The 27,847-nt window shown below is 40.6% G+C and overlaps 1 protein-coding gene and 1 non-coding gene across 2 annotated transcripts in view; both read right to left on the bottom strand.

Annotated features, from left to right (window-relative positions):
• Nucleotides 1-2,095: 2,095 nt before the first annotated feature.
• Trnat-agu (transfer RNA threonine (anticodon AGU)) lies at nucleotides 2,096-2,169 on the bottom strand. The gene has a single exon. It is a non-coding gene; the product is annotated as a tRNA-Thr (tRNA).
• Nucleotides 2,170-15,538: 13,369 nt separating this feature from the next.
• Nucleotides 15,539-27,847, bottom strand: part of LOC140162539 (uncharacterized) — a 38,868-nt gene continuing 26,559 nt past the window's right edge. The window contains exons 4-5 of the mRNA XM_072185789.1: nucleotides 26,552-26,684; nucleotides 15,539-15,697 (exon numbers count right to left, since the gene is read on the bottom strand). The gene's annotated coding sequence lies outside the window, so the exon portion shown is untranslated. The remainder of the gene's footprint in view (nucleotides 15,698-26,551; nucleotides 26,685-27,847) is intronic.

The raw sequence follows: 27,847 nt of genomic DNA, 5'->3' as shown, positions 1-27,847 counted from the left end.
TAAATGTAAACTGTCTAATTCATGCTATGTAGAGTGAATAGAAATTTTGGGGTTTTTTTTACTGGGTAGGTTTTGGGCTATTCCATTTAAAAATCACAACCCCCTTGAGGACAATTTCAGAATATCAACCAAATTCAACAGTTACAGCCATTCCAAATTCAACAAATCACCCCATCCATAACAATGGAAAGGTATGCAGGCATGAGAATTTTTAGGTTTAAACCTGAATTCAGGTTTTCTTGTTACGAAAATGTATGCATTTGGCATGGTTTTGCTCAATTTCACATGCTTTTTCAACATTTTTGCCATGTTTTCATCTAGATGTAACATAAAATGCACTCACAGTTCAACTGAAATTGAGGTAGAAGTGTTTCAAATGGAATGGCCCATTGCCTTTAAAACCTTTGGGGGGGAAATTATATGGTCAAATTATGTTATCTGGGACTAAAACACGTATTGTAGGTACATGTTGTAGGGCAGTCGGTGATGGTGGTGTGGTGCTGGGCGTGGGTGTCTTATGTACATGGATCGAATCCATGGGTTCCTACAGTCCGATGACACACATTTGATGGGTGTATGTCTTATGTTGATATAAATTTGGTACATAATGGTGAAAGATTAATTGTATTGAAATTATGACGGGATTATGGTTGTAAATATTATAAATAATATCACATGTTGTGCCATTAATTATACTTCATGTTATAATCAGTGGTTATTGTAATTTTGTTATACATGTGTGTACATTGTGTATCGGTTATATTTGAAGTTTGTAGTACAGATGGGACAGTTTGGATAATGCAATTATATTGTAATTATGTACATATGAAAACTTCTATGTGTATCATGGTGCATGAATACTATATTGAGCTGCATTTGTGACATAGTTTATTGTGTGAAAATGTACATTGTAAAAATCACTGAATTCTAGATGCATGTTAATAGATGATGTTATAATAAAAACGGGACTGGCTGTAATTGTAGTGTTTACTGTATAAATATTTTCGAAATTGGTCTATTGGCCTACATGTGTACATTATGTACTTGAGGTTTAAAACAGCGTATGACCACTTTGCTGTTCTTTATTGCCCTTTATCTGATTTTGATTGAATTATTAATCACAGGTCCTCAACCAAACATAACATGATACATACATCAGGCAACGAGGAATGTCATATGTCGACTACATGTATGGCAAAAGAACCCAATACCATAAGTTTGATCATTCGATCCACCATCGACGCTTGGTCGGTCCTTTGAGATTATGTCGTATACAGCCTCTAGGGATGCCAGGTTTCAGGCAATTGCCTGATTTCCTACATGTACCCTACAAATGTACCTGATTCCTATTGGGCCGCCTGCACAGGTACACCGTCACCAAGGTACTTGGCTGTGGTACTGTGCAGTACCAGGGGAGTACAAGTACAATACTACTGCTGGAGGATCCTGTGCAGTTGCAGTATTGGTACTGCGTAGGTACTCTGTGTGTACCAGCTTGGTACCTTGGTGACAGTTGGTACTGTGTATGTACTCTGTGTGTACCAGCCTGGTACCTTGGCGACGGTGTACCTGTGCAGGTGGCTGCAATAGGAATCTTGTAGTGTACCTTTTGTTACTCCAAATTTCCACACTTTATTATTTATATTCAGCTCGTTTTTTCAGGCCTTTCCTGCAAAGTCACTTCAGGCCACTGGCATCCCTGAGCCTTGGACATTTGTACCATTTAGGCCAATTAGGCTTAGTGAATATTTGGAGCCAAAATAGTGAACAAAACCACCAAAATATGGTGTAATTTCTTTTATTTTTCAAGTAAAACTCCTTTGTAAAATCCATTGTGCATTTAAATATAAGTCACTGTCTGTGAGTGTGATTGTTAAAATTATCCCATAAATTATGTTGTTACATGTATTTGTATGACGTGGTGTGATTATTAATGAATTTTCCTTGTATGTGATACATGTGAACCTGTACCCTTTATATAAGAAAATTGTTCTTCAATGAAAATTATATACTTAGTTCTCTGGGTTGATAAGATGAACAAATTGCAATCTTTACCCAGAGCAGCCAGCGCACATAAAAGTTGAAAAAAACCCAGTGCATCTGGCCGGATTTGAACCGGCGACCTTCGTATTACTAGCACAACGCTCTAGCCAATTGAGCCACAGAGGCACACAGGAGAAGAGCGGAAGGTTTTTATGTTTGTTTATGTGCGCTGGCTGCTCTGGGTAAAGATAGAAATTTGTTCAAAACTGTTCTTCTCCAACCGACTCATTAGCTCAGTTGGTAGAGCATCGGTCCAGTGATCCAAAGGTCCCAGGTGCCAATCCTGTACATGGTCAGTGAAAATTTGTCATTGGCTTTCATTTATACATGTGGAAACTTGTGTTAAAAACTTTTATCATGCAAAACAAAGATCCTTTATTTTTTACTTTCAATTATGAAGTTAACTGATCTATGCCTCTTGAAGTAAAAGGCATTTCTGTTCTGATTTATAAGGCAAAGTAAAAAAAAGCATATTTAAAAATACAGCTTTTTTGAAAAAAGGAAGAGCGGTCAATCGCCGGTCATGTAACTTGGAAGAGGAGATCCAAAGAGGCGCTAGTAAAATGTGCCTGAAATAATTTCATAATCACAAAAAAAGGCAGCCTGAACATTAAGTGTGATATTTTTTTACTTTGCCTAATAGTCTTCAAACTTTGCCAAGTGTCAAAGTTGTGGACTTTGGGCTATTCCAGTTGAAATCCGTACACCCCCATGGAAGATGTGACCTTAATCCCACACAGGGAGTGCGAATTTCAAATGGCAGCACCTGATGAATGGGTGACTCAATTCGAAATCTACACTCCCTGTGTGGGGGAACAAGGTCATTATTATCTTCCATAGGGGGTGTGGATTTCAACTGGAATGACATGCTTTGATGTAGAATGTAATACTTTATATTTAAGATTAAATTGAAGTTGGCAATTAAATAGTAGGCCTGTATGATATACTGTATACAATACATGTAATGTATACATACAAAGCTATACAAATATACAAAGCTATACAATAGTAAATGCACAATTCGGTTCCAAACTTTAGATTTATCCATCATAATTATTCATTATTACGAGTCTCTATTGAAATTTTTGACAAATTAAAGGGCAAATATCACTACTCCACTTTTAGTAAAAGATCAGCAGTTCTTAAAAAATTGTTCAAGGCCTGGTCCAACTAGTAAAGAGTTTTGATGAAGTAGAGACTTGGTTAGAATTAATGTAGATGTGTCTGTTAGTGACTTTTGGTTTCTTGCAAACAAACAGTCATACATTATTGGCTTCATTCATCAAGTTAATAACCTGTATTAATGTTGTAGTTGTAGCTATTTGATTACCTGATTTACTGAAATGAACTTAATTTGCCCGAGTAGGTTCTAAGAGAGATGCAAGTACGGGTAGTTACTACATGTAAAATTGAAACCTGTTGTATTTACATGTATGATCAAAGAAATTACACTTTTGACTGCCAAATAATTGTCATTCTATAATTCCTGTTTAATCCAGTCATTTCATAAGGAATGAGTCAAGAAACATTTACATGTTCTTTTTGAATGAAAAGCTTTAAAGGGACGACATTTTATGTTATACGTAAGATTTTCCAAATATATCGGGTCACCTTCCTTTACATGTACGTCGTCATACCGACACAATATTTGATCCTTTAATTTTGTGTAGAAATGCCTACAAATTCACCATGAAAATGAATTAAATCCAGTTCATACATACTCACGATATAACGATGTTTATAATTGGATTTGGGCCCTTTTTTGCTGGTCATAAATTCCGTTTATCACGCGTTGACTCCCGGCCGTTGACCTCATGAGCCAAGCTGCTTCCTGCAAGTAGGCCTACTCATTTTCTTCCAATTTATGAAGGAAAACGGTATGGAAATGTTATTTAAACTTGTAAACCCTTATTATTTTCATCTGTATTGAATTGCTAAGAATGTTGGGTATGCATGAACGGGGTTCATTCATAGGATTTCGGGCATGATCGCTGTTTATGCCCTCAATCCTATGAATGAACCCCTAATTCAAATGTTCCAGGCAATGGGAAAAAACCTGTTATACAGGCAGACGAAACTTCTGAAATTTATATAATAAAATGTTTTGCATGGAGCATTTCAATTGAAATGACCAACCTGGTATTTGTATATTGTCATTTCCCTGTTCCAATTCGTCCGACTGAAATATGTACTAACATTTCGGTAGTTTGTTATACTGGGTGGTCCAAAAAACTTGACCCAAATTGAAAGCTTTATTTTCTCAGAGTGTAGAGCAGCTATTTCCAATATTATTACATATTTTAAATATATATATTTAAGAATGTGTGGTGATAACATTTTTGAGAATAGCTCCTCTAAACTCTGAGAAATTCACCTTTCAAATTTGGTAAAGTTCTTTTTGGACCACCCTGTAGTGTAGGTACAATGTAGTTGGAATTAATTGTTAACTAGAATAACTGATCAAACTGAAAGATCAAGGAAGCCAAATGCATGTACATGTATATAGTGCGCCTGGTGGGAAATCGGTAATCCCTATTTCGATCAAGTGATAGAAATATACTTTATGAAAAAATCCTTTGTTCTTTGTTATCGCTTAGTATGATGTGGGCATTACATTACAGGCATGAATTGAACTTGATTGATGATCATTGATGATTGGTGTTACATGTAAATATTCATGAGTTAGACCAGTTTAAAGACTCCATTGAGGAATCAAGCAGCTTGTGGATTAATCCTTCAATGGATTTCTATGCTAGGCTAATTCAGTGCAGTTAAAAATGAAGAATAATTTGACCAGGCGATATATGAACCTGTCTTTGTTATGTTATGCATAATGTAAAATTATGAAACGAATCATTGAAAATTGAAATAATATTGAGCATGTTGTGTAGCTGTGTAATATACATTGTATTATGTACAAAGTGTATAATTTTCTGAAATTTAGGATGATCAGAAGTTGTAAATTCTCAAATAAAAGTATGTAATCATTGGTGTTATGTAGCACGTACATGTACAATCATATTCATTTGAAATTTGATCTTTTTTGAATAAATTATCAGGAATCGATTCAGATTATGTTGTTTGTGTGAATGTTTTATGTACAAAATAAAATATTAATTATGTATGCATATATGTGACATGATCAAGGGGAATGAGTCGCATGTCGGCCCTGGTCGTAAATGAGTTTAAAAAAAAAGAAAAATGTTTTTAAAGAGGACATTTAGAGCTTTTAGAAACTGAAAACCCCATGTTGATATGACTTTTCTTTGTGAAGTTACGTCAATTTATCAATCGCTGAAAACAATATAAAACAAAAGAATTTTAATACTTTATTTGCCAATATCTCAAAATCAATATTAGCGACATCAGGCTCATTTCCCTTGATCGTGTCACATATGCATTCACCCATTGCTACCCCCCAAGGAGGGTCAACAATTTTCAGGGCTTCCCTTTTGCATCAGCCCCCCCTAACAAGTGTTTGTGAACGGTCCCTTATTGTGCAGACTAAAAATTGCAAGTCAACAACATAATTTTTTTAAATTTCATTCAACATTTCATAATGTTGAACATTTATTACCATTTCTAAGCACCCATACATGTACATAAAATAATACAACCAAAATGTGACTGAACTAAACGGGCTATTCCATTTGAAATCCACACTACCCCTGTGGGAGATGTTAGAAATATCTTCCACTGGGGGAGTATGAATTTCAAATGGAATGAGCACATTGGGCAGATCTATTTGAATTTCTTGCACTCTGAGAAAGATTCAACCGGAATTATTGTGCCAAGCCTGCATGATACTACATGTACAACTAACATTCTTTTTTTTAAGTTACATTTTTCTTTAAACAACATGATTTCAGTTAAAAATAAACAGTTAACATAATATATACCTATGTTTATAAAGTTTTAGAAAATATAGTTTTTTACACTGAAAAGTTTTTCAAAAAGTGAAGAGAAACCTTAAAAAGACATGGGACTACATTTCATCAGGCTATTCCATTTAAAATCCACACTACCCCTGTGGAAGATTTTAATAATATCTATTACAGGGGGAGTATGAATATCAAATGGAATGAACACATTAAGTAGCTCCATTTGAATTTCATACACACCCTGAGAACGTTTCAACCTGAGTCTTCAACAGAGGGATGATGAGTTTCAAATAGAGTTGGTCAATGTGCCAATTCCATTTGAAATTCATACTTCCTCTTTGAAGATTTTTTTAAATCTTCCACAGGGGGAGTGTGGACTTCAAATGGCTTAATCAAACGAAAACCTTTCATAAAGTTTGCCAATCCATATACCCCCTGAAAGACACTCACACAGCGGGTGTAGATTTCAAATGAAGTCACATATTTAGGTAACCCCATTTGATAGTCACTCTCCCTGTGTGGAATATTAAGGCAATGTCTTCCACAGGGGGTGTATGGATTTCAACTGGAATAGCCCAAAATAGTTTAGATTTTAGAAACAAGAAAGACCCAGGTGATACAAAAGTGATGATACAAACTATTTATGAAAAATACACCATTGTGAGGCTGCAAGGACATTGGTACTATGATCGTATAACTTATGCCACTTATCTACTGCTATAGTTCATCAATACCCTTAACTACTGCTGATATCAGGTAGTTTATCAATACCCCTTCTCTACTGCTGATATCAGGTAGTTTATCAATGCTCTTATCTACTGCTGATATCAGGTAGTTCATCAATGCTCTTTATCTACTACTGTTATCAGGTAGTTTATCAATGCTCTTATCTACTGCTGATATCATGTAGTTTATCAATGCCCTTATCTACTGCTGGTATCATGTAGTTTATCAATGCCCTTATCTACTGCTGGTATCAGGTAGTTTATCAATGCTCTTACCTAATGCTGATATCAGATAGTTTATCAATGCATGTATCTACTGCTGATATCATGTAGTTTATCAATGCTCTTATCTACTGCTGATATCAGGTAGTTTATCAATGCTTTTATCTACTGCTGATATCAGATAGTTTATCAATGCATGTATCTACTGCTAATATCAGGTAGTTTATCAATGCTCATATCTACTGCTGATATCATGTAGTTTATCAATGGTCATATCTACTGCTGATATCATGTAGTTCATCAATGCCCTATCTACTGCTGATATCAGGTAGTAATAATATGGTATATCAATTATAATATTAATTCATTAAAATACATTTGTTATAAGGCAATCATGCTGAACAATATTCCCGTAGTCGCACTAAGGCCAAGAAAAAATGTTGAGTTGCCCTCAAAAGAAAGAAAATGTTAGGGTCAGTCATGAAAACAATATTTTCAGAAATGATGGCAAAAGATGTGAATAAATGGACACATTGGGGTACTTCATTCAATTATTATTTTATTTATGTCTTAAGGAATTGGATAGCAATGTAACAAAATGTTCACATATTTTTGTGGGACCTGAGAGCACATCAGACATATCAAATAGCATTCTGAATACAAGGAATGTCCTTCTGATATCATATAATTTTGATCTTCTTTTTAAATTCGTGATAAAGTAAAAAATTTATTGACAGAGAATATAATTTCGGAATGATTTCCAAACCTCTTTCTTAAAGCTTCTTGGATGAGAAGATGATAGAGGGCGGGTATTGAACTGAAGGCCTATAGATAATAACATCACTGCTCTTCTCCATCTGACTTATTAGCTCAGTTGGTAGAGCATCGGTCCGGTGATCCGAAGGTCCCAGGTTAAAATCCTGGATAGTCAGTGACATTTTTTCACTGGCTGTCATTTATGTATGTGTTGACTTGAATTAAAAACCTTGCTCATTTTTAAAAATTTTATTGCAAATTATTAAAATTTGATATTTTATATAAATTATATAACCCTACATTTTAATGTTATTAAATCGTTTTTCACGATTTAATATGGCCATTAGTTTCAAGTTTTCACCACTCTCATTTTTGTGGGGTCAACCTTTTCCAAGTCATGCTCCCCCATCCCGTACACAAATAAAATCCTGGCTACGCACCTTTTCAGAGAAGGCAACAAAACAAATAGTTTTAATCTTAATTAGAAGAACCCTGAATAAGTAGAATCTATTTTATTTACAAACTTATAAGGCACTAAATAATAGCACTGTGTACATACAATAATTATGTGTTATGTATTTACATTGTTGGCTTATGGTGATGATGAGTGCATGTTTCAGCCTACTAATATGATGTAATATAATAGTTATTTTCAAGAAAAATCTCTTGTGTGACCAGTCTCAATTAATCAAACATCAACACACAGTGGCATAGCAAGGGGAGCACATGCCCTGGGTGCCACCCTAAGGGGCACCAATTGTCAAATTCAGCGGTTCTGCGCCCCTCCAAGCGATAAAAGTCAAAACTTTTGCATGCTTTGCGTATATTTCAGCACAAATAGTCATTTGAAAGATCAATTTAAGACCGAAATTCAACTTCTTTACAACCAAAATTAATTAGTGCAAATTTTTGCACATGCCAGGTGCAATTGTTTCAAGAATGGGGGCACACTATTATGTATCCTTGGCCCTGGGCACCTCAACCCCTAGCTACGCCACCATCAACACAGCCAATACAAGTTAAGCTTATCAATTCAATCTATATTACACTTCTTATTACCAAGTACGGGCAAGCCCAGAAACATTCTACCCCAAGGAGCAGAGTGGCCAAGATTTGCCCCAAATAGGCAGATTTGTCAGGTTTTTGGCAAAGCCCGTGGGGGGGGGGGTTGAGCCCCTAAGACCCCCTAGACATGCACCAACAGAAGCTACCAAAAGTTGCTTGATTTTTAATCTACTATCACCAAAAGTCCCCATATATTTACATTTTGTCACTAAAAAGGTTCATCACAGGTTTTTCTCTGGGTGTTCTGGTTTTCCTCCTGCTACTAAAATGATAAATCGGACCTCTTCCCATATCTCTGTCATATTCGGTTGGCATCCCTTTAATTTAGTAGCCTCTGAGTACAATTGCGCTTTGCCTGGCTTCAGCCGAATGTTATAAATAAAATAAATACAAATGATTATGAAGAATAGGTCTTTCCAAAGGTTGCATCACATGATTGTCACCTATACCAAGGCCTACATGTGTGCAATTCTCGCGTTTCACAATACGATGCGCCGCCAGCGGTTGCTTTTGGCAGTCAAATTTTAGACTCTAGAGTCGACCACGCCGTTCTAGCTGCTATTAAATTTTCACACTAGTGTAATAATAAATATGTTGAAAACAGCTCCACGAAGGATTCCCTGTGATCAATAGATAGAAAATGGATCTACTATAGTTGTAAATTGTTGTTTTAGTGTGCATTCGCATGTAACATCATTATAATGACATTTAAACCCATAATGATGCATGTTCCTGTAGTGTATTCGTATTACGCGGGCTTTGGATGTCGACTCATTTTCCCATGATGCACTGCGTATTTTGGCCTCGACCCAGTGACCGCTGGAGGCGTATCGTATTGTGAAACGCAAGAATTGTGAAGGGATTGTACTGGAATATGCACAGTGGAATTCCCAGAGGAATGATTTTGGCGGCATCAATCCCCAATTTGTTTTTTGTAAAATCAGCAATTTTTGCATATATTTTTGCCACTCAGCCCCCAGGTTTGCAAGTTTCAAGATACATGCAACCAGTGAATTTTAATATGTGACACGATCTGGTCCATGGGGCCAAAGGAGGCATTTTTGAAAATTGAGTTACAATAATCATTACCCTACAAACATCATTGAACATTAGGCTATCATATACTGAAAACACCAAAGATCTAGCATACTTGGTTCTAAAGTTCTGACGTTTTGTGAGGTCTATTTTCTTATGTATTTTATTGGGTTTTTTTTCCATATTGTTGCCTTTTATCTCGATTTCAAATTTGCCGACTTTGGCCCCCATGGACCAGATCATGTCACATATTGTTTGCTAAATATATGGATGAAAATATACTAAATTAAAATATCACATTTCTTGAAGGTGATATATATACACCAAGTAAAGTACACACTTTTACAACCATAGGTTTTTCATATAATACACAACTTTTTATGTTTTTGTAATAAAAAAAATATTTTGACCCTTTACCAGATAGTGATAAACATATACTTTAAAATTCGAAAAAAAACCTCTGACTTACGCTACATTAAAACATTAAATATGTTGTTTCATGAAGGGTGAAATGAAAGATAAAAATAAAACTTTTGATGAAATACATACAAAATACCAACAATCAGATTATTATATTCACTCTGAGGCCAAAGAAAAAACAAGTTTGTTTCCTGTAGCGCGCATTGTGTTTTTGACAGCGTTATTTTTTTTCACTTAAAACAGAAAAAAATCACAAAAAATAGTATAAAACACTACTGGAGTAAACATTTCACATTACACAACAAACGAGCATAGTGAAAAAGTACTGTAGAAAACATCACACATTTACACAACAAAACAGTGTTGCTTGTGTATGCAAAACCAAGCCCATGTGTGTGAATTGTGCATCAATTTGGGTCAGTACTGCATTTTAATAAAACAGAATCCACCCAATACTCCTCTGCCGGCTAAAAATCATCTTTTACTCCATTTCAATACATGGATTTTTTCAAAAAAAAATCACATTTTGACTTTTAGACCTGTTACAGGAAACAAACATATTTTTTTTGGGCCAAACTGATAAAATATATTTATAGTAAATCTCTTAAAACCTGGTTTAAATACCTAAAACCAGATTATAATATTCTCTAAACTGATCTAATCGCTACCAAATTTCTCAGACCTTGGGTCGTTTCAAGTTTAAGGTTTCTCTCTTGGACTATTCCAGTTGAAATCCATACACCCCCTATGGAAGACATGACCTTAATCTCCTACGCAAGGAGTGTGAATTTCAAATGGGGCTACCTGAATTGATTTGATGCACAGTTATGTCCTTCATCAGGAGTTAGTGTTAAAACCATAACAGCTTCTAACAAAGCTTAGCCATTACAATGGGATAATCCATTTGAAACCAACACTCCCTCTGAGAAAGATTTTGGAATTCCAATCAAATTCAAGATCCAACAATTTTCTTCCACAAAAAGTGAAAAAGTGTGGATATTTTGGAATTCCAAATAAAATATTCACACATGAGGCCAAATTGTGCAAAATCCATCTAAATTTTACAAGTTTTTAACTGAAATTTAACATGTTTGTGGCAAAATTTCGAGCTTGAATAAACACAAGCTGCAGATGGAATTTAGATAGCAGCAAAATATTCCACACGGGGGTGGATTTTAAATGGAATAGCCCAATAGGAGTCAAAACCAAAAACAACAACTTGAAAAGACCCATTGTCAGGTCAAATTAGTAAATCTCAAGACCAATTATATTGCGTCTTTTTTTGTTCAAATGCTCATGAAAATTCTTATATTTTGAAGGTTCACCACCCACCTGGCATGTGATATTGCACATAAGCATTTCTTTTGGTTTATGGTGCAACAATTGATAAAGAAATTTAAATTTAAACTAATCTAAGTTTTTAGCCATGCTATCTATAATACAAAATTATCTAAAAATCCTTTCTGCAAAAAAAAAAAAAAAAAAAAAAGAAAACAAAAATTGGCAAGAGCATGTAATATTTCATACAGGGCGTAGCCAGCTTTCTTGGTCAGGGGGGCAAAATAAAATTTTGGGGAAAAAAAAAAAAAAAATTGCAGTTGCATCATACAATACATAGAGACTGTATGTCTTCGAGCTTCCCTTAAAAGGGCCTTTTTGGGATGATGTGTACAGTAGCCTTAAAAAAATGGTATTTTACACTATTTTCGCCCATTATGCGGCTAAAAAAGGGCTTCATTGTTACAATTTGCGCGCATAGCGCGGAAAATTTTTGTATTTTACACTATTTTGGCCCTGAATTTTGCTAGAAAAGGGCTCCTTGCCCTTTTCTATTCCCTTGCCCTCCTGATTTTCTCTTTCATTTTTTGTCAGAGGGCACTTTTTCTTTCATTTTTTTTTGTCAGGGGGCACTCTGCCCCCTGCCCCCCCTGGCTGGCTACGCTACTGATTTCATAACTTAATTCCTAGCAGAAACAAGCCTATATCCTACTTTAAAAAAATAAGACAGGCCCTCAGGCAAAAAGCCCATGAACATTGACAAGGGCCTGTATATAAACTGAGGACACTCAACCAACTGTGGATGTCCACAGTATCTCACCTATCTGAAGAAGGCACATATAGAAATTGAGTGAGTTCTCTAATGGTAGGTGTACAATTAATCCACGGTTAACTGTGAATTCCAGTTGAAATCTACACACCCTCTATTGAAGCTATGGAAGCCATGACTTTAATCCGACTCCATTTGAAATCTTCACGGCCTGTGCGGGAGATTAAGGTCATGTCACCCATAGGGGGTATATGGATTTCAACTGGAATAGCCCGATGTATGTGTGTTTGTTAACAGTGGCGGCACCAGGTATTTTTGGGGGGGGAGCATGAGGGGATCAAGGTGAATTTTTTTTTGGGGGGGGGGCAAAATCAATGAATTTTGCACAAAATTACCACAAAAAGTGGTAATTTGTGTGATTTGGGGTTTTTTGCCTCAAAAGTGGGGGAATTGGGAGTGGCACCACTATTTGTTAAGCAGGTGCTCCTCTTCAATCAAGCACCATTCTTCCCTCCCATGTAAAAAAACAACAAAAACAATATATGGATATTAACAGCATATCCGGTACTGCTTTTTAAACTCTGCTTGCGCATAGGAACTGTGCAATAATTACCTGTGGGGATTTCAAAATGGCTACAAAAAATATGAAGGACAGATAATTATTGCACAGTCCCTAACTGTGAAGGCCTCAAGTGATTTCTTGTTTAGCACACTTTGCAAAGCATAATCTGTCAATACATTTGTTCAAATGATTGGCAATAGTGCAATAATACACTTGACCAGGGAATTGTACACCTAAAACTGAACCAAATTATTCTGCCATGACCAGGGAATTGTACACCTAAAACAGAACCAAATTATTCTGCCATGACCAGGGAATTGTACACCTAAAACTGAACCAAATTATTCTGCCAATTTTTAGGATTCGTTCATAAAATGACCTCAGACAGAATGGGATATATCTTCAGAAGCAAATGGATCAGTTTGCAATCTGAAAATAAAATTGCAGAATCTATAAGGAAATAATAGACACAGGGACACCGCGGTCAAAAACTTCAAACTCTATAAACGTCAGGTAGCTCCAGGGTGGGTTCGAGTTCCAGTGGCCTCAACGTTTTGTGCACATAGACAAGGCTCTTAATCTCTACTGACTCTCCCCATTCAGGAGTATAAATGAAATAGAGGTGTAGCGATATCCACGCAGCAACATTAAAATCTGGGCCAATTGCTTTGAAAGAGAGATAGGCACTTTGGCATGTGAACACAGTATTGCTTTACCTGCTACCTTAACAGATCCTGCATTTTTATGCGGGAAGCAGATTTTTTTCAGTTTTTGAATCGGTTTTCTCCCAAACAAAGTACCTGCTTGTAGTAATAATCCCATGTTAACTACCAGCCAAATTATCTAAGAACTATTCTGATTGGCTACAAATAGAGATATATCATGTATTGAGCCAATCAGATATGTGATAAGAAGGGATTAAGCTTCAAAGTACTAAAAAATGTAAAAGCTCTATTTTGATTGGTTACTCAGATGATTATATATGACATGTAATGAACCAATTAGAGGCACTGTAAGAAAGACAGTAGTGCCCATGGGGTTAACAAAGCAGATGCTGCACTTTTCCTAATGAGTAGGGTACCCTTAATAATCTGCATCTTCCGTTGAGTCTACTGTGATCCGGGTGTAATTGAAGTGGATAGATTTTTCCTTATTAATTGAAGACCAAATTATAAAGACTAGTTTGTATCTGATGTAAGGGCAAAAGCATGATGTGATTGGTTGCGGACCTACGCAGTACAGTATTTTTGGTCTGGTTGACAGGACATCATCCCATAAACTAGTCTTTATAATTCTGTCTTCAAATTATAGTAGGACACCCTTAATAATCTGCATCTTCCGTTGAGTCTGCTGTGATCCGTGTGTAGTTGAAGTCGATACCCTCTGACGGCCTTTTCTTTTTGAAGCAATAACACACAAGAGCAACACCTGCTATGAATCCTATGAAGAACCCCATGAATACAAGGCCAGTGATGATACTTTTACCATGCTGTGAAAGGAGCAGGAAATAACAAGAAATTGAACAACTTATTATCCAGAAATCTATCACGAGGCCTAAAAATCATGTATTCCCCTTAAAGCTCAGGGTCAGTCAGTCATTGGTTTAACCCCATGAATACAAGGCCAGTGATGAGACCTTTACTTATACCATGCTGTGAAAGGAGGAGGAAATAAGAAGAACAACTTTATGTCCAGGTTCATGATAGCATGGGACCAGGGATAGCACAAGCTCAAAAATTTAAAGGGTCCAATCGATTTTTTCTGGACCCTTAAATCTTGCAAAACCAAAATTTAAGGGGTCCAATGAGAATTTTAAGGAGTCCGATGATTTTGGAACGCTCTACTCTAGGGTTTTCTGTGTCATAATTGGTTCTGATGTTCGTGGTGGTTGGAAGAGAAGGAGAGAGAGTTTGCGAGAGAGAGAAAGGAAGCCATACAGAGAGTGGAGGAAGGAGGGGAAGGGAAGAGATGACGATGGTGCTTGTGTTTGTAAGAGAGGAGGACAAGATAAGAGGAAGGAAGAGAGTCAAAGCGCAAGTCACCAAATGGTGCCAGTAAATCTAGAGTTGAGTCACATCATTTGAGTTAAGTCACTGCAAGTCTGAGAGAGAGACAAAGAGAGGAAGACTTACCGATGACGGCGATGGTTCTGGTGATGGTTTTGGTGATGGTGAAGGCGCTGCAGGGAAGTAATTACATTTCTCTGACAGGCAACAGCATGATGTTGTATTCGCTTTTAGGATCCTAGAATGGTGATAAAAAAAATGAACAAAATACAAATTCAGTTTCAAATTGTCACCAGCAAAATAAGAACATTAGATTAAAAACAAGTTTGTTTCCATTCTGTAGGTGGCCTGAAAACCAATTGTGATTTTTAATTTTTTAATTTTTAGGATTCATGGTAACATATGTCTCGAATCACAAATATTTATTGATTTTTATCTAATGTTTAAGTTTTATTAACAAATACATCGCAGCCAAAGGTTGAATTGAGTACCTCAATACAAAAATACATCAATAAATATAAATATACATAAATACAATATTATACAAAATTGGACCAAGATGAAAAATATCAAAATGTGAGCAATAAAAAAAAACCTTTTTAAAGTTAAAGAGATGTGGTCCAATTTTTCATGCTCTATTTTCTATCTATCTAAATGAGACACATGGGGTTGTGGACTTAACACGGTTTGGAAATAAGCTCTTCATATTTGGGACCCACCCCTTCTGAAGGAAATGCCAGCTCCCTTAGTTGTGGATCCTATAACACGTACCTTTGTGCAATTCCCAGATGTCAGATTATGTTTAAAGCAAAAATCAGATTGAACCTTGTCTGAGCAGCTGTACAGGGTTGTTATGTTACCACTGACATCCGTTGTAGTTCGGTTAAAGCAGAAGAAACTATTTGTATCTGTACATGTAGACACCTTCATGCCACCTGAAAATAAGTACACAAGATTAAAGAGATCAGCTGGGAGAGCTTGGATAAGTACCTTTCCATCCGTTTTAGTGCTACACATCGTCATCATCTAGCATCGTGCATGCTCTAGTACCCCATATGATGTTTCTATTACAAGAAAATCGATTTGTTTTGAAGTAAAACCAGGGTTTTGTTTCCAGTACACTCACTCGAAAAGCAATACACTAATTAGCGGGGCCTTGCAGCTTGCTGTGGATATCTTTTACTGCATTTTATAAGTAAAGATTTTGAAATCCAAAGTAAAAATTGTGATATATTTAATATTGAGAATTACAATTATACTTTATAGGTATAAGGGAACACGTTTAGCCCATTCAGTTAAGTCCCAGGTGCAAGTCCTTTAACACAATGCATATGTAAACTTTCTTTATCTGTGTCAATAATAGAATATTGATTTCAACGGAGTATTGAGCTGTATGGAAAAAATATTTATAATACAGGGTGTTGACACTGTGTGCTATTCGCTGTTGTATACCGACGTCACTTCCTGACAAGGTCACAACTACTTCTGTAGTGATGGATCATGTGGTTTGCAAGACAACGCTATCTCTACGCTGTATAAAAGTAGTTCTAAGTACGCTTTACAATGACAATGTTGTGTGATATATATATTATGCGTACAAACAATTAAAGCATGCACTGACTGCCATATTTTGGACATTGCACAAGACGATTGCGCAATAGTTTGATCAGCTCGTAATCGGCGGGAATTGTTAGGATTTTACCACTACACTGAAAAGTAGACCCATGCTAAGAGTGATATAGTTGACTTGTCTGGTCTATATTGTGCGTATTAAGGGTAGACGAGGTATTGTTGGTCGAAGCAGCCGAAAAAGTCAATTTTTATTGTCTAAATCAATATATTATTGAAAAATAACACTTTGATGTTTTGCAAAAGTTCATTCTACAAATCATATACCTTGAAAACTTGCTTAATTCATTTGTTGTTAATGAGTTATGTACATTTTACAAAAGTGTTGTTGTTTCAGCCCTCATTACAACATAACTCAAGAACCACATGACCTACAAAAGTATTTCTGTGATATTTGAATTCTTCTACACGCTTCGCAAGGAAATGAGTAATGCAATTTCTGCCAAAGCTCACTACCATTCGCAAGATGTTGTGAACTACCAAATCGCAACACTTTAAAATAGTGTATTACCTTAAAGAAAGTAGATTGAGTAAAGGTCTTGAATTAATAATTTAGGATGCTTCTGGCGAGATGTCACAAGACAATTCTTAAAAAGCTGATCATCAAACTAGCTGATTTGATTTTTTAAAGGGAAAATGAAAGATAAAGTTATAATTTTATTTTATTTTCAAATTTAAAAGAACAAAATATGATGCAGATGGAATTATGAATGAGGTTAATAATTACTTTGCATTAATTTGGGGTATTGTGAAATATCTACACACTGTACTTTGCCCTTTGGGATATTCCTCGGTTCCAAAGCACAATGTTAGATAATTCACATTATTATTTATATCAGGCTTTTGAGCGTTACAATAAAACTGTATATTGTACAATACAATGCAATACAATAGTTGTTGAATATTGTACGCGTATCGCGTATGCGTGTTACCATGGTGACGGCACCAACACGAAGTCATGATACAACAGCACAACAATACACTACAGACATCGTGAACGGCTCACAGGAGATTTCAGTACTGTATAAACAAGTAAAATCACAAACTTAATTGCGGCAATTCTGGATGATGATAACCTTAGGAAATATAATCCACATCTACCAATACCCCTATATATAATTATTCCAAAATTGTCTTTGGAGAGTAAAGAGCTGAGAAGGTCAAAAGGTAAGCTTAAATACAATACACATTGGTTAAACCCGGTGGCTAGGTAAGCTTAAATTTTCATTTTACCGCATAGCAAAAGCCTGATATAAATAATAATATTGAAAGCTTATTTTAGTGTGATACAAGAATATATTGCATTCGATAGAAAAATATTGCACTCGTCTTCGACTTGTGCAATATTTTTCTATCTTATGCAATATATTCTTGTATCACACGAAAATAAGCCATTCAATATTATATAAATATTCCCAAAATAACTGATGGAAAGTAATTAACCTACGATCAGAAAGTATCGCAACTATTTTATCAGGATATTAAATTCATCTAATTCATAAATATAAGTCAATCAATCAGTCCATGTGTGCTCAGTTTATTTACTATTTGATACCGAGTATTTATAGAAATAATCAGAAATAATTTATAAAGATAAAAAATACATATCATGGAGGAAGTTCATTAAAATTCATAAATATAAGTCAATCAAGCAGTTCATGTGTGCTTAATATATTTGCTATACCAATTATTTATCAGAAAATATTAGAATAATTTGTCAAAATAAGACTTATACATAAGGGCAATTCCATGAAATTAGGGATTGTATGGACTTTAGTATGAAAGCACGGACATTTATGATGATTAAAATTTGTGATGCAACACAGGGAGGGTGTTCCGGTATTTTCAAATGGGGTTACCTGGTGGGTGCATGATTCCATATGAAATCTATACCCGCTGTGTGGGAGATATATGGTCATGTCTTCCTTGGGGGTGTATGGATTTCAAATGCAAATAAGGCCCCTAACAGTCAATTTTGAGTTTCCCGTCACATAATTTCTGAAAGCAAGTGAGGTAACTTTTTCATTATTCATTATTCATTATTTTTTTGCCTTTCATTATATGACCAACACGCATGTTAAATGTGTTGTTATTTGCCGCCCACTCACTTGAAGATGGATGTTTAGCCCAAATGAGATTCAAAAGTATATTAAAAAGAGTCTGCAAAGTTGACAGCAAAATGTATGTTTTGATTTTGATTTTTCCACAAAAAATAAATGGATATTCATCTTTTTTTTTTGCAAATATAACCAGTTATCGGTATTTTTTGGAAAATCACAATAATGAATTCAAGTGAGTCAGAAAATGAAGTGAGGGCGGGTGACGGGAAACTCAAAATCGACTTTCACTGGCCTAATATGTAAATTAATGCAAAATAGTCCCAAACAAAAAATGTTTGGTAGACTCATAACCGGTGCGATCTTACCTTTCCGATGTTGATTAAGATACTTCTTGCATCGATCCAAAAATAAAAAAAAAACCAATAGTCATTTTGTCCCACATAAATGAATAAATAACAAAAACCCCGATCCCCGGTGGACTCACCCAAAAGGTGACGTCACACCATATGATAAATCCCTTATCCGACTTGGGATCCCCTACCGGACCAAACTTGTAGGGGTGGCGGGGTCGGGATAATCAACATCGAAAGGTAAGATCGCACCGTTATGAGTCTACCAAACATTTTTGTTTGGGACTAGACTCAGTACACCGGTCGATCTTACCGCTTCGATGTTGATTAAGATACTCTTGCATCAACATCTGAAAGATCGATCTAGCAAGTAACCGGACGGATGGAGGTACAAGATTGGTCAGCATCTGATCAGGGATCGGGAGCGGGTAACGATGGTTTTCGCGAGGTCAGAAAATATTTTCCCCAACGGTCGGGAAACAAAAAGACCACGCGATCACAGACATAAACCTCCTTACTTAATAAGTTTGGTGGTTAAGAATAGCGACACTGGTTCTTACCATGCTGAGTATTCTGTATAGTCTGAAAACCTGGTACCCGACACCACCGTATTATGATCGCCGAACAATGTCCCGGTAAACCTCCGCCCGCCTCTGATTACTAACGTAAACGGAAGTATCGTAGAGAGAAGGCGAAGGTGGCTTCCGGGACACCGCCTGCTAGATCTCCTCAAGGGACAACCGAACGGTATACCCAAGATGATGAGATAGCTCGTGTCGAGTGGGTCGTGGGACGCGAAACCTTCGCGATCCCCGGACCCCACCAACACCTGGACCAGCCATTGCGACAGCGGCTGGACCGAAAGGCTCTGTAAGGGTGATGAATGCGGTCGTGAGTCCCTCGCAAGGCTTGTGTTCGGAAGAAATAGTGCTGCAGCGCCTTATCGGACACCCCAGCCTATCTTTGGCTTCAGCCGAACCTTGCCCAACCCTGGGGATTGGAGAGGGACGAATGTCGGTATGCACCGCGCCCGTTCGTAGTCACGAGAACAGAGCGCCGAAACAGTGTCGCTCCAGTGTTTGTGAACACGGAAGCTAACCTCGAGACCGTGTGCAACTCAGCACCGCCGTCCGAAGCCAACGCCAAACCGGAAAGCCATCTTGAGAGTTACGTATTTAAGCGACGCTTTTGACGGAAGGTCAAAAGGGTGACCCTTAAAGTAATCTAAGACTGTGTTGGGATCCCTAGGAGGATCACTTTCCGTTTTGGTAGACACTCGCTGAACATACCGTCGAGGCGTGAGACTAATAAGGTAACCATCGGCTATGATAGTCGACCCGTCTCGAAACCTCGGTGAATGGAGAGGACAGCTGACTTATAGCTGGCCCCAGTGGCCCGCTGAAGTCTTGCTTGGAACTTTTCTGTCAGAAACTCCGGAACTAGCAGCACAGAGGCTCTAGCGGAGAGCTATTTGTCTCATTGCACCAAGCGTAGTATGGAGCCAGACTCTGGCTATACGCACGGAGGGTAGACTTCCGTCTAGCCCCGGCGATGAGAAAAACAGCTTCTGATGAAAAGTATCCCTCCGCTGCGTGTTCCTGGTAAGGGCCATGCAGCTAACTGCAGGTGCTCTAGTGATAGACTGGGTACCTCCGCTCCGGGCATCCGGAGTAGATCTGGTACCACGGGGAGTGCCAGCGGCCTTGCCGCTAGCAGAATGACAATGCAGTCTTCCCACCCGATCTTGGCCACCACCCTCATGAGTAGTGAGATCGGAGGGACTGCATAAGCTGTCATCCCTCCCCAGTCTATGGACAGAGCGCCCACGGTGAATGCTTGGGGTCCGCGACCCTTGAGCAGTACACCGGCAGTGGATGATTGCGATGAGATGCGAACAGATCTTTCGAGGGGTGGTACATCCCTTGAAGATCGTCTGAGCGATTTCTGCGGAGCAAGGGACCATTCTGCTGGTCCCGACACCCTTCCTCGTGACAGATTGTGCGCGAGGATGCTGGTGACGCCTGCGATGTGTATCGCTCTCATCGTAATCTGCCTGAACTTGCACCACCCTATCAGGTGTCGTGCATGCAGGCTCAATCGTGGTGGCCCGGAGTCCCCTTGTCTGTTGGGGTAGGCTACCACGGTTGTGTTATCCGTCAGGACAACGGTATGTGATTCCACGATCACCTCCTCGTAGCGAGGGAGGTTGATGTGAAACTCTGTCTCTATGGCCCCCATAGGCCCGAGACGGAGTCTCCGTGGATGTGGACCCCCAGCCCCGCTTTTGGCGCTATGGTCGTCACTACGTGACATACCGGGGTGCAGGAACCTGACACCCTGGGTCAAATTGGGCTGATGGGTCCACCACCAGAGTTCTCTCGCGCGATCTCCGACAACGGAACCGCGAGGGATATTGGTGACGACTGGGCCTGCAAGCAGGCTAGAAGGTGTAGTTGGGTAAGCCTAACGTAGAAACGGCAGTACAGTACGAGGTCTACCATACTGGCCATTAGGCCTACCACCTTCATCCATGCCACAGCGGGTTTTGCCCGAGACTCGGCCAAGAGTCAGGCACACCGCACCATGTTAAATCACCCGCTCAGGTGAGAGCACGCGAACCCCTCCGTGAGGGTGATCTGGGCCCCTACAAATAGTGGTGTTCTGCGTCGGGACCACGCTGGACTTTTTGAGCTGATCAAAAATCCAGGGTCCGCACCCCACGGACTGTCAACCCCATGAGACCCGTAGTCTTCAGTGGAGTGCGTCCGTATATGAGCCAAACGTCCAGGTAGCAACTGATGTTGACACCCCTGTGCTTCAGGTACGCTGCCACCGCTCTGACCAAGAGTGTTAAACACCCTGGGAGAGATGGACAGGCGGATGGCGGTATCAAAACTGGTAATTTTGATCCTGTACCTAGAAGCGCAGATGCCTCCGATCTTGAGAGGCGATTGGCATATGCAGATAGGCGTCCGAGAGATCTAGCGATGTTGTTCCCATGCCCCTGATGGGGCAGGCTAGCACCGAGGCGAGAGTCCCCATTCTGAACCTCTTGGGCCTGAAGAACGTGTTCAACGGCCTGCGGTTCGGATGGGGCTCCCGTCGCCGGTCTTCCTTGGAGCCAATGGCTCCAAGATCACCCGTAGAACGGGGGTAGACCGGGACAATCGCCCGCCGTGAGAAGCTGTGTGATCCCTGTCAGTAGTGCCCGACGCTGGGGCCGTCTGACGGCACTACTGTGGACCTCTGAAATGTGCAGACGAATGTGGGGAGACTGGGTTGCCAGTCTGTAACCCCCACTCACCACTGACCATACCCAGGCGCTCAAAGAGATGGTTTCCCACCTCTGGGTGAAAGCCATAAGCGGTCGCCCACTGGGAGATCCCCTGTGGAAAAACCGCTGAGCCCCCAGGAATGCTCTGCCTAGCTTCCCTTGGAAGAGCGCTTGCTCTTCTTCGGGCTTGCCAGCTGTTCCTGTGCTACCCTTGCGCCTCCCAGAAATGGGTGCTGCAGAGGTAGTGGGCTCGGTACTGTTGGTGGTGCACGGCCTGCTGAAGTCGGAGCTCCTACCCATGGTAAGGGCAGTTTCCGACCTCTTCAGAGTGCTCCGTTGGTAGCTTCTTTGCACGGTCCTCCACCGTAGCGCAGAAGCATCCAAAGAGAAAAAGGACCCTGCCTTTCCATCGCGTTGAGCGATTGGAGTGGCAGGCCCCTCCCCCGGCGCGGAGTGGACACCCGACGGGCTAGGCCCATGGAGCTCTCGTTGAGGCTAGCTGTTAGCACCGCTAATAGGCTCACCTCAAGGAAGAGCTCAGATGTTGTCTGAGCGTGATACGCTTGAGCGACATCTGGGTCCCTCTCGGATCCCCTCAGGTAGGTCTCGTGGTCCTCCCGCGTTACACGCAGAGGAAGCGTGCAAGCACGCGGGCGCCATAGCTCTACTGAGCTCGACAGCCCCACGATATCTACCCGTGAGGTTTGCCGGGAATGAGAGTGCAGGCGCCCCTGTGAGGAAGCAGCAGCTGAGCATCCTACTGAAAGGATCCCTGGTCCTCCTCCATGGACTCCCCCTTAGGGGTGTCCGGAGGAAGATCAGTGCTGTTGCTCCCCTCGCGGGGCAGCGGGGGCAGGAGACTGTAGTGATGTCACTACCGGACTCAGCTTCCGACTCCTTTCCCTCGCCCACAGTATCCGTGATCATGCTCTGATGATGACGGTAACTGAGGACGGGCATCTGAAAGCGGGTAAGAAGGCATAACCACTGTGTGGCTCGCCGACTACCTGCCAGCAGAAGAGGGAGTACTCCGCAAGACCCTGAGGTATCCGCCATGGCACCACTGGGTCCGCATGCTCTCGCAGCCGTCGCCCTAGCGCTTAGCAGCACGGGCCTACCCTGATCAAGATCTGGGTTAGCCCCATGCCGGCTGGCCTGGTCAACAGCTGATGATGGTACTGCGTGGCCATCGCTAGGCGACACTTGCCACGGTGCTAGGCCGTGGAAGAAACACCCTGCGGCGGGTACCACGGGCATACCCGCCGGCAGCTGACCCTGAAAGGATCCGCCACCAGGGTAACCCCATGGTACTGCAGTACCAGCACCGCCTCCCCTTGTTGCCACAGAGACTGTGGCGACGAAGGCGGGTGCTGCGGGACCGGTGCGGTAGCAGCGTGGGTACCCGTGAGGGTTCCCAACTGTGGACCGCTGTACCCTCGCCACACCGCGTTCCCTGTTTGGGGATCAAGCTGTGTGCTGGCGTGGTACCGCGCGGTACTAGCGTAGGTGCCCGTGAGGGCTCCCGGCTGTGTACCACTGTACCCATGCCTCACTGCGTTCCCCGCAAGGGGATCAAGCCGTGTGTATGGGTACCCCGCTATACCGGCTGTCCCTTGGCTAGAGGGAGCTTGCCTAGTACCACGGGTAGCTGAGCGTGCCTACCCCCGATCACTAACCTCGCCACCTGAATAGGCAGCGCCAATCAATGGAGCTATGCCCTGTTGATTTGACAGTGATCGATCAAGAGAGGGTAATTGACCCATTGACGGTAATGGATCACCCACGCTCCGCTGGCTCTCGAGGACATAAGTGGGTTGTTGATCAGCTAGGCTGTTCAAGCTACTTACTGTACCCTCTAGAGCTTCGCCCAAGGTCGCTGTGTGTGGCGGACCACTCACGGCAGCTATGGGCGGGTGCATAGCGGCTACCACTGAAGTCAAGCCGGAGCGCGTCTTTGTAGCTGCCACCGAATGCACCTGGGTCGCTGTCCCGTGAGAGACTGCGAGCCCAACCCCTGAATAATCGCCAGCCAGTCCCTGTGGACAGCCAGCAGCTATTCTAGGGCCCAGGGTATCACTCGGCGGTCCCGCCATGGAACGCTGCCGTGTGACAACCCCAGTTGGTTCTGCTAAGACTACACCCACAGCGTTAGCAGCGGTATCGTCTCTGCTGAACCCATGCATGCTAGGGTTCAACCCAGGCAAGCCCGGGTACCCTTGCATGCTGCCCGTCGCTGGCTACTACTGTGGCTGTTTGAGCCCGTGAGACATGCCTGCAACAGACGGGTGTCCTCCTGCTAAAAACCCGTGAGGATTTTAAGCTAGAGGGCTGGTATCCTCCTGCTACAAAACCCGCTAGGGTTTTCGCTGGTGGTTACCGCTCTGCTGCCTGCTACTTTGCTCCGACGTATAGTCAGTGCTTTCGCTGGCTGCTGAGCCTTTGGACGCGCTTAGCAGTCCCGAAGGAACCGCCTGCTTGTCCGGGGACCGGAGCCCCTTAAGCAGACCTGCCATGACCCATAGGGGCTGTCACAGCAGAATCTACCGTGTCGACTGGTATCCTCCTGCTGCAAAACCCGCTAGGGTTTCCGCTGGTGGTTACCGCTCTGCTGCCTGCTACTTTGCTCCGACGTATAGTCAGTGCTTTCGCTGGCTGCTGAGCCTTTGACGCCGCTTAGCAGTCCCGGAAGGAACCGCCTGCTTGTCCGGGGACCGGAGCCCCCTTAAGCAGACCTGCCATGACACATAGGGGCTGTCACAGCAGAATCCACCGTATCGACCTTACCAGTGCCCTTGGTAGATTTCTTCTTCGTCTTATGGCGATGACGGAGCCTATCCCAATCGTCAAGCTGGAACTCGGAGAGTCCTAAGCAAAAGAAAGACATCTAGAAGATCGTGAGCACTCCCTGTGGGTGAAACAGAGCGGGTGTGGGTCCGCTCCGTCACCAGGGAAGGGCACGCCCGACAGGGCCGAGGGTAAGCGAGGAGAAAAGGGAGGGGGCTACCCCCCAACACGCGACTCAAGCCCAGTAAGCAAACCTGAGCACGGAGGCTGGTCGCTAACGTTAGTGGTAAAGTAAGGACTGGCTAACTTTATTACTAAAATGTCAGACGGTCCCTACCAATCCCCACCGTATGAATATCTGATTAACTCGTCTTTATTGGACGGTAATGAAGACATAACGATAGAGTAATCACCCTAACATAGCAACAATAACCTACCGTACATGAAATACAATGTGTATGTACAAACATCTATTGTAACTTACAGGCTGCAATGGTTGTTTTACGTGGGAAACAAAATGAATGGCGTCACCGAGCGGCCATTTTGAATTGCTCGTGTGTCCCGTATACAAACGGAGGCCCGATATGTAGCTAAGTTTTGGATCGTTTTTGTCACTTTTTCGCCAGAAAATGCCGTCAAAACTATCCTCAGCCGAACAATACCGGTTTGGTTTTACCTAAGGTGTGAAACTACAACCGTATATCTCGCCTTTGGTCGAGAAATTGATACACAGTGCTATGAACAATCGATAGGCACGTCTGTGTCAGTCGGAGACCAAGGAGGATAAGGGACGATCATATGGTGTGACGTCACCTTTTGGGTGAGTCCACCGGGGATCGGGGGGTTTTGTTATTTATTCATTTATGTGGGACAAAATGACTATTGGTTTTTTCCGCATCTCGGGATCGATGCAAGAAGTATCTTAATCAACATCGGAAACGGTAAGATCGACCGGTGTACTGAGTCTAGATTATTTTTCTGACATAGAACACAATTTGCTCAAGGGAAAACCCTATGTTTTCACAACATATACACTCTCAGCTACAATATGAGACCAAAATCACATATTTCACATGACTTTTAAATTTTGACAATTTGGGCACGCTTGCTTAGAATTGCCCATATATATCATGTTTTGAGCCAATTCGCCAGCAAAGTGGTTACATAACTCCTTGTTAACTAGATCACGCACCTTTTGAAATTGGTAGTACATGCCATAGACTTTGTGTTGCGATCATTTCGATTGTGGTGCAAAACTTAAAAGCGTTAACCAGTTGACATAGTGATAATCGGGTTACACATAACACTTCGCTGGCCAATAGTAAGTAAGTATAGTCAGCAAGGGCTGGAAGGGATTAGGTTTAAAATTACTGAGAGATCTAGAAGCTATATTTTGATTGGTTACTAAGATGACTATATCACGTAATTAACCAATCAGGGGCTCTGTAAGGGCTCATATTGAAATTCCCTTACACAGGAAGGTGTGCGCCATCCTGCAGCTTTCCTGTGCTAGCCTTCTTTTGTTAAAATCCTGGGCAGGGTGTATCACTGATGCATATAATCCATCCGTTTTATGACCGAAGCTTTCCTGAGGGCTAGCAGCTTAGCGAGGGAATCCTGCCTTCTTTCTGTGTGAAACGTGGTAGGATATTTCAATATGAGCCCTAAATGTGCCCAAGGGCATGTACTTACTTGTTTGGTTGCTAAGTCCTTTATAACATCTAGACACATTTTGGTAATTGACATCTTCCCTCTTCATGAACTCAGCCAAGCTGTTACACCCATCTGTACGACAGCACACTCTCTTCCCTACCTTGCCATTTACCTGGAATAAAAATAAAAACCAAAAAAAGTAATTTCGTTGAATAGATTTATCAGGTTTGTTGATAAAAATATACATTCTTTCCATTTTGCTTGAGAAAACCAAGTGATATTTTTACACATGACAATATGTCGTCCTTCACATCGGAAGACTTCATCAGGTATGATGACAGACCTGCCAACCTACCAAAGTCAGAATGAGGGACATTGAGAGCAAAACCATGTACATATACACAAACGAGGTACCGACAAATTCAAAGACATGGGGTGTGCAATACTTTCAGAATTCAGAAGGTTTTGCAGATCTGAATTTATCACAATAGACTAAAGAGAATGCTATAGCAAATTTTAAAGTGACATTTTCATCATTTTCTGCTGTTCTTACATTTAAATTTGCCATCACTGAAATTGTCAGAAAATAGGACTGTCCCTCATTTTCACTTTCGTAAACCCCAAATGAGGGACAGTCCCTCAAAATGAGGGACAGTTGGCAGGTTTGTGATGACTAATATGGTTATCTGACACACTTGCCTGGGAGACTGGTTTTCGGTATATAGTGTCTTATTCAAACACATTATAACACATTCACATAAAGTAATGTTTGTTGCCATGGTAACCTTTGAATAAACACATCACTTTAAGTACTTAACCCCTTCATTATGAGATACATGTAATAACTCAAAATCTATGCATCAAATTTTAAAACTGAAATAGCAAAAAGAAGCCAAATTTAAAGATACCTTTATAGCCTAAAATATGTTGCCACAGAAACCTTTGAATGGAAAAGATGCTGATTTAAACAAAGTTGCACCTAAACCCATTTAAAATGTTGCTTTTGTAGACAATGTAACGGTACACTGACTGGAATATCTTTTTATCTTTCAGGGAGTCACCATGGCTACAAATTTAAAGCTATCCAGACAAATGAGGCATCTAAATTTGCAAAACTAAAATGGGTCTTTTTTGTGTCATTTCAGTTTTAAAATTGGATACATAGATTTTGGGGTAATAACGATTGTAGTCACAAAATTCAAAGACTTGGCAAAAGTCTAAACATTCAAAATTTGGAGTATAGGCTATGAGTTTGCTTAGAAATTAGTGTTTTTATTCATTCATTCATTCATTCATTGTATTTTATTAAGTACGTAGGCCTCCAGCCCATAGTAC

Source organism: Amphiura filiformis, chromosome 10, assembly GCF_039555335.1.
Source record: "Amphiura filiformis chromosome 10, Afil_fr2py, whole genome shotgun sequence".
In the NCBI taxonomy this organism is placed as follows: domain Eukaryota; kingdom Metazoa; phylum Echinodermata; class Ophiuroidea; order Amphilepidida; family Amphiuridae; genus Amphiura; species Amphiura filiformis.
The sequence above is the reverse complement of the archived record's forward strand: the minus strand, read 5'-3'. Positions and strand labels throughout refer to the sequence as shown.